At 43.1% G+C, this 7,270-nt stretch overlaps 1 pseudogene; it reads right to left on the reverse strand.

The window, feature by feature from the left end:
• Positions 1–6,574: 6,574 nt before the first annotated feature.
• Positions 6,575–7,066, reverse strand: LOC108348870 (60S ribosomal protein L21-like; annotated as a pseudogene).
• Between the last annotated feature and the right edge of the window lie 204 nt (positions 7,067–7,270).

A 7,270-nucleotide genomic window follows, 5' to 3' on the forward strand; every position in this document is an offset into this window, starting at 1 on the left:
AATACATTATACTTAGATGTATATCTCTAAGCAATTGAAAAACTTGTTTAATAGAAACTTTAAGGTATTGGAAAAAGACAGAAATTGAAGAAGACTCCAGAAGATGAAAACATCTCCTTTGGTCCTGGATTGATGGGACTAATATTATAAAAGTATCTATTTACCAAGAGCAGTCTATAGATTCAACACAATCCCCATAAAAAATTCCAATTCTATAGAATACAATTCTTCACAGAAATTGAAAGAAATCTTCAGTTTTATATGGAAACGCCACACACACACACACACACACACACACACACACACACACACCTAAAACAATCCCAAATAATAAAAGAATTACTGGAGAACTTACTATTCTAGATTCTAAATTATATTACAGAGCTACGGTAATAAAGACAGAATGGGACTGTCATGAAGACATATATCTTAATCAATGAAATAGAATTGAGGGTCAAAACATAATTACAAACTCTTAGGATATCTAATTTTTTTAAACAAATAAATACCCACAAAAGACACACTAAAGAAAGAATAGAATCTTTGATCAATGATGCTAGTCACATCAGATAACTGCATGTTAAAATGAAAATAGATCCATACTTATCACCATGCACAAAACTCAACTTTAAATGAATCAAGGACCTCAACATAAGTCCAGATAGCCTGAATCTGATAGAAAAGAAAGTAAAGAATATGCTTGAATTCATTGGTATATAAAAGGACCACTGAAAAGAACACTGATAATAAGGAACAAAAAACAATAATTAAAAATAATTCATAGGACCTCATGATCTAAACACTTCGGTACAGCAAAGGCATATCATTGTTCAAGCAGATAAGCAGCCTACAAAAATAGGGGGAAATTACCAATTATATATCAAAATATAAAGAACTAAAAAAAAAGCCTACCCATGTGGGACAAGTGAGCACAGATGGGCAGAAGACATACAAAGGTTGGCCTGCCACATGGCTTGCCTAGAGTAGAAGCCGCAACAATTTATGTGCACCTATGTGGTAGAGAGATGAGTAAGAAAGAGGAGTAGGTTTGAGCATAATGAAGAAAGGTGGAACTAAAGATGTGAGGGTAGAAAGGAACAGCCTGATGTGAGTAACCTGTCCTGCCACCTGAGGCCATCGTGAAGTCCTGGCGCCTGATGCTGCTGGGAGCCATGTATGAGTCCCTGGCCATGCAGCGTAAGGGGTCATGTAGGTCTGTTATTCATATGACCACCAAAGGAAGTCCCTGGTTTAGGCTGTGGCTTGGGATCATGTTGATGTCAAATGGATGTGCAGAATTGATCCCACCCCTCACTAGCTACAGCCCTGGGTAGCAGAGTGGAGCTAGCATGGGTGGCAGAAGCTCAGGTAAACTGGCCCCAGAGCATGACAACAAGAAAGCTAGCCCTGTCACTCATCTATTGTGTGGTAGAGGGGCAAGGAAGAGATGCCTTCTCCTCCCTTGCACTTCACCACCAGTGCCAGGCAGAGGAGCTGTCCTAGCTCCTCGCCAGCTACAGCACACTGGAGAGTGGGCTCTGTGCCTCATGTGGGCAGTAGAGTCAGCCCTGGTGGCAAGGGCATAAGTGAACCAGCCAGCCAGCAAGAGAGTGGGAAAGCTGTCCCTGCTCCTTAGTAGCTATGGCACTGGGTAAGCAAGCTGGGACAGTGCTGGAGAGCTCACCAAGGCTGGCCAGCTGACCAGCTCAGATACCATCTAGATTCAAATCTAGAGGCTTGGATTGGCCTACCCCTACATCTACCCTATCTACGAACTGTCGGAAGGTGTGAGTGGGGCCACTTCTGTGGATCCAAAGCTACAGGATTTCCAGAATACAGGTCAAAAACAGGATATCTGAGAGTCCAGGTGAGGATCTAGTATTGATAATGAAGCAGAAGTCTGAGATCAAGCAGATCAATGAATGACTCATTCCAATGAGCATTTGCAACTAAAGACATGTGGACAAAAGGGTTTACTGTGAGACATACTGTGACATACACCAGCTTCCATGACAGGACTTTTTCATTTGTTTATTTCTATTGTTGTTTTGTTTTGTTTTGTTTGTTGCTAGGGTGGTTTCAAGGGATGAGAGTGGATATTGAGGGACAGGAAGATGAGTAGGATTGTGTTGCATGATAGGAAATTCACAAAGAATCAATAAAAAGGGGTTTTTTGTGTAAAAAAAAAACCTTTAGACAGAAACAATTTTAGGTTAAAATTTTTGAAGATGGGTGGGTGGACCCTGCCTCCACTGGGGTCTTTGAGGTCGGGAAGCAATACGGAAGAGTTAGAGGAAGGAATGAAGGAGCTGAAAGGAATGTTAACCCCATAGGAAGGACAACAGGGCCAACTAACCCAGACCCCTCAGAGCTTCCAGAGACAAGGCAAAAAACCAAGGAGCATACATGGGCTGGTTCATGGCCCAATCCAATAACCACGGAAGTTAGATAGCAACCTAAGAGACCATTGAGAATGGCGAGATCCTCCAAGAAAGAGGAAATATAGTATTATAAAGAGATAAAAGGTAAACCGTGGGACTGTGAAAGACAGACTGGTTCCTGGTTGACCTATGGCTAGAAACCCTGATGACTCTGAAGGGATGGTGGGTGGTTCACCTGATTCCCAGGCACCAGGCCCCTGTCACTAGCCACAGCCCTCCATAGATTTGTGGTCATCAGTAATGTAAGGACAACATCCCAAGCCCCTCCACAGGTAGAGGATGTGACCGCATAGGCTCAAGACAGATCTCCATTTTTTATTGGATATTTTCTTTATTTACATTTCAAATGTTATCTTCAATCCTAGTTTCCCATCTGGAAACCCTCTATCCTGTCCCCCTCTCCCTGCTTCTGTGAGGGTGCTCCCCTACTGACCCACCAACTCCCAACTGCCTCCCTGCCCTGGCATTTCCCTATACTGGGGCATCAAGCCTTCACAGGACCAAAGGCCTCTCCTCCCATCGATGCCCAGCAAGATCATCCTCTGCTACATATGTGGCTGGAGCCATGGGTACCTCCATGTTTACTCTTTGGTTGGTAGTTCAGTCCCTGGGAGCTTGGGGTATCTGGTTGGTTGATATGGTTGTTCTTCCTATGGATTGCAAAGCCCTTCAGCTCCTTTACTCCTTTTTCTAACTCCTTCATTGAGGACCCCATGCTCAGTCCAATGGTTGGCTTCAAGCATCCACCTCTGTATTGGTCAGGCTTTGGCAGAGCCTCTCAGGAGACAGTATAACAGGCTTCTGTCACCAAGCACTTCTTGGCATCCACAATAGTGTCTGGGTTTGGTGTTTTTATATGGAATGGATCCCCAGGTGAGGCAGTCTCTAGATGGCCTTTCCTTCAGTCTCTGCTCCACACTTTGTCTCTGTACTTCCTCCTATGAGTATTTTGTTTCCCCTTCTAAGAGGGACTGAAGTATCTACACGTTGGTCTTCCTTCTTCTTGAGCTTCATGTGGTCTGTGAATTGTATCTTGGGTAACTCAAGCTTTTAGGCTGACATCTACTTATCAGTGAGTGCACACCATGTGTGTTCTTTTGTGATTGGGTTACCTTACTCAGGATGATATTTTCTAGTTCTATCCATTTGCCTAAGAATTTTATGAAGTCACTGTTTTTAATAGCTGAGTAGTTCTCTATTTTATAAATGTACATTTTCTGTACCCATTCCTCCACTGAAGGACATCTGGGTTCTTTCTAGCCTCTGGCTATTAGAAATAAGGCTGCTATGAACACAATAGAGCATGTGACCTTGTTATATGTTGGAGCATTTTTTGGGCATATGCCAGGAGTGGCATAGATTGGTCCTCAGGTAGTACTATGTCCAATTTTCTGAGGAACCACCAGACTGATTTCCAGAGTGGTTGTACCAGCTTGCAATTCCATCAACTTAATGAGGTACCTAAAGGCCTAGAGGGTTAGTCAATGAGCTTTCCTTCACAGACACTCCTCCCTGAAAAAGACCTCAGGCCCACACTGAGAAGTAGGGTATGGTTTTACCCATCCACTTTGCACCATGACAATAAATGCCTTAAAACCATGGACTGTCTCTTAATCAGGATTTGCCATAGGGAGCTGTGGAGAAGGCCTTTACCTATAAAACAGCCATCTAATCTCCTGTAGAAGGCCTCTCTGTACTCCCAGTCACAACCAAGTCAGCCAAGCCAAGGCCAAGTCTCAAACCAGCAAGCCAAGAACTCCTCCTGTGGGACCACCCAGAGCTCCCCTCTTTTTCCCCCTCAGCCCTGGACTAGATCCAGCCTGCCAGTCGCCACTATATTCTCAGCTCTTCAGTGGCTTCCAGCAGCAACTGGATGCCTGAGAGACTGATAACCAGATGGCACAGGGAACCCCAGCCAGCTCTGACTGTCCTCTGTACTTCAGACTGTGCTTTCCCAACCCTGAGCAGTATCCTGTAGCTTCCCAATGGACCAACACCTGACTTGCATCAACGTGGGGTAAGCATGGTCAATTTCCCATATTTCCTAATTTTCCCAAGCCCTATAGCAGAGTAGACCCTATAGTAAACTATAATTAGGAGGATTAGATAGGGGAAAAATGGTAAAAGCTAGAGTATACAGAGTGACAGCAAATACTAAAGGTCTTTGAAATGACGTAACAAAACATCAATATAGAGGCTTCCAAATTATACATGTACATGGAAAGAATCTAAAAGGAGTTGCCACTTGATGGAGAATCAAGACCCCAACAATAGATGTTATTCCACTAAATAAAAGTAACAATACCAGGAGTTTGTTGAAATGTTGGCTAAAGAGATCCTATAAACACGGCCTGATACAAATATCCCAGGCTATTGCCAAGTATATTGCCAAGTTACTCTCCATTTGTTTGGTGGCATTTTGTCTCATTTGTTATTTTGATTTTTGATTTTTGTTTGTTTTGGTTGTTATTGTATTGAGAAAGAAAGAGAAAAAACATGAATCTGAGTAAGTAGGGAGGTGTGGAGGGTATGGAAGGAGTTAGGAAAGGAGAAAAATATAATCAAAATATATTGTCTAATTTTTTAAAAATAAAGACATAAAAAATCACAATAAAAAACATAGATACATAAAACCAAGATGTCCCTCAACAGAGGAATGGATAGCAAAAATGTGGTATACACATTTACTCGTTACTCAGCTATTAAAAACAATGAATTCATGAAATTCACAGGCAAATGGATGGACCTCGAAAATATCATCCTGAGTGAGGTAACCCAGTCACAAAACAACACAAATGGTACATATTTACTGAAAAATGGATATTAACCAAAAAGAAGCTCCAGATACCCACAATACAACTCACAGACCATATGAAACCCAAGAAGAAAGAAGACAACACCAAAGTGTGGATGCTACAGTCATACTCGAGGGGGGAGAAAATAATCTCAGGAAGTAGAGGGAGAGGGGGATCTGGGAGGCAGAGACGAAGTGGGAGGGAAAGGGGGGGCAATTCAGATATGGGAGGAGATGGGGAGAAGTACAGAGGGTCAGGAATTTGAAAGGAGGAAAGTTGCAGTTGAGAAGGGGAAACTGGGGGTAACCACTAGAAAGTCCCAGATGCCAGGGACCCAAGAGGTTCCCAGGAACCAACAGAGAGAACATTAGTCAAAATACCCAACAAGGGGAGACTGAACCTGTAGAGACCATATTCAGTGGATAGGCCCAGCCCCCATTGAGGGTTGGGCAACCCATCCACCTCATATTAATCCAGAATTCCACCTGTCAAAAGGAAGTGCAGGGACAAAGAGTGGAGCGAAGGAAAGGCCATCCAGAGACTTCCCGATCAAGAAATCCCTCCCATCTGCAGACTATTGCTGATGTCAAGAAGTGCTTACTGATGGGAGCCTGGTATAGCTGTCCCCTGAAAGGCTCTACCAGATCCTGACCAATACAGATGCAGATGTTCACAGCCAAAAATTGGACTAAACGCAGGGACCTCAATGGAGGAGTTAAGGGAAGGAATGTAAGGGCTGAAAAGGCTTGCAACCTCATAGGAAAAACAACAGTTTCAACCAACCAGACCCTCCCAAATCTCCCAGGGACTAAACTACCAACCAAAGAGGACACACGGGGGTACTCAGGGCTCCAGCTGCATATGTAGCAGAGGATGGCCTTATTTGGCATCACTGAGAGGGGAGCCCCTTGGTCCTGTGGAGGCTTGATGACCCAGAGTAGAGGAATGCTAGGTGGGAGTGGATGGGCCTTTTGGGAGAGCACCCTCATAGAGATGGGGGAGAAGGAAAGAATAGGGGGTTTGTGGAGGGGAAACTAGGAAGGGGGATAGCATTTGAAATGTCAATAAAAGAATAAATTAAAAGTTTCAAAATCAAAAAAAAAGAAAGAAAAGAAAAAGAATTGCTGTACACCCAAGTTACATTTGATTTTAGAAAATCCCTTGAATTTGATCTTTAAGAATTGGTAAATCAGCCACAGATCAAATAACTCTTCTCAACCTACCTCAAAAATAGCCATCATTTCATGATAAAGGATGCCTTCTTCTTTCTTTCTTTCTTTCTTTCTTTCTTTTTTTTCTTTTTTCTGCAGTCCAGGTCCTTTATTTCCTTTGTGTACATTAGGCCATGAATTCGTATGGCATGGGCTCCAGCAGCTCAGGCTCCTTTCCGTTAGTCCTCACAAAGTAGGCTTCTCTGGGTGATGTAGGCTGGCGCTTCAGCTGAACCCAGGTGCCCTTCTCTTTGGCTTCCTTTTTCTTCTGATCGTTCTCCTTCACCTGCTTCAGGAAGCTGCCTCTACTCTTCGAGTGCTTGATGTGCTCAATCCGCACATTGATCCTCTTGGCCAGAATCTTGCCTTTAACTTGCTTATATACAATGATGCCCATGGCATGCTGGGTGATATTGTAGACTCTTCCGGTTTTGCCGTGTTAACACTTATGCGGCATTCCCTTTTGAACAGTGCCCATTCCCTTGATGTCTACAATATCACCCTTCTTGTAGATTCGCATGTATGTGGCCAAAGGAATGGCTCCATGTTTCCTATAAGGTCTAGAGAACATATACCGAGTACCTCTCCTCTTTCCTTTTGTGTTCATCATTTTGGCGAGTTACTGGAAGATGGCTGCCCCGGCAGAAAGCAAGGATGCCTTTTCTAAATCAGAATGAATACCAGTTTTTTACTTTATTATCAACTCACATAAGACACAATTTAAATAAATTTAAATATTTAAATAAGACCATGTCATTAGCTATGCTCATAATACTACTTAGAAGCCATAACCAATAAGTGACCCCACACACACAGAGTTAAT

Source organism: Rattus norvegicus, chromosome 1 (assembly GCF_021556685.1).
Source record: "Rattus norvegicus strain SHRSP/BbbUtx chromosome 1, alternate assembly SHRSP_T2T, whole genome shotgun sequence".
NCBI classification, from domain to species: Eukaryota; Metazoa; Chordata; class Mammalia; order Rodentia; family Muridae; genus Rattus; species Rattus norvegicus.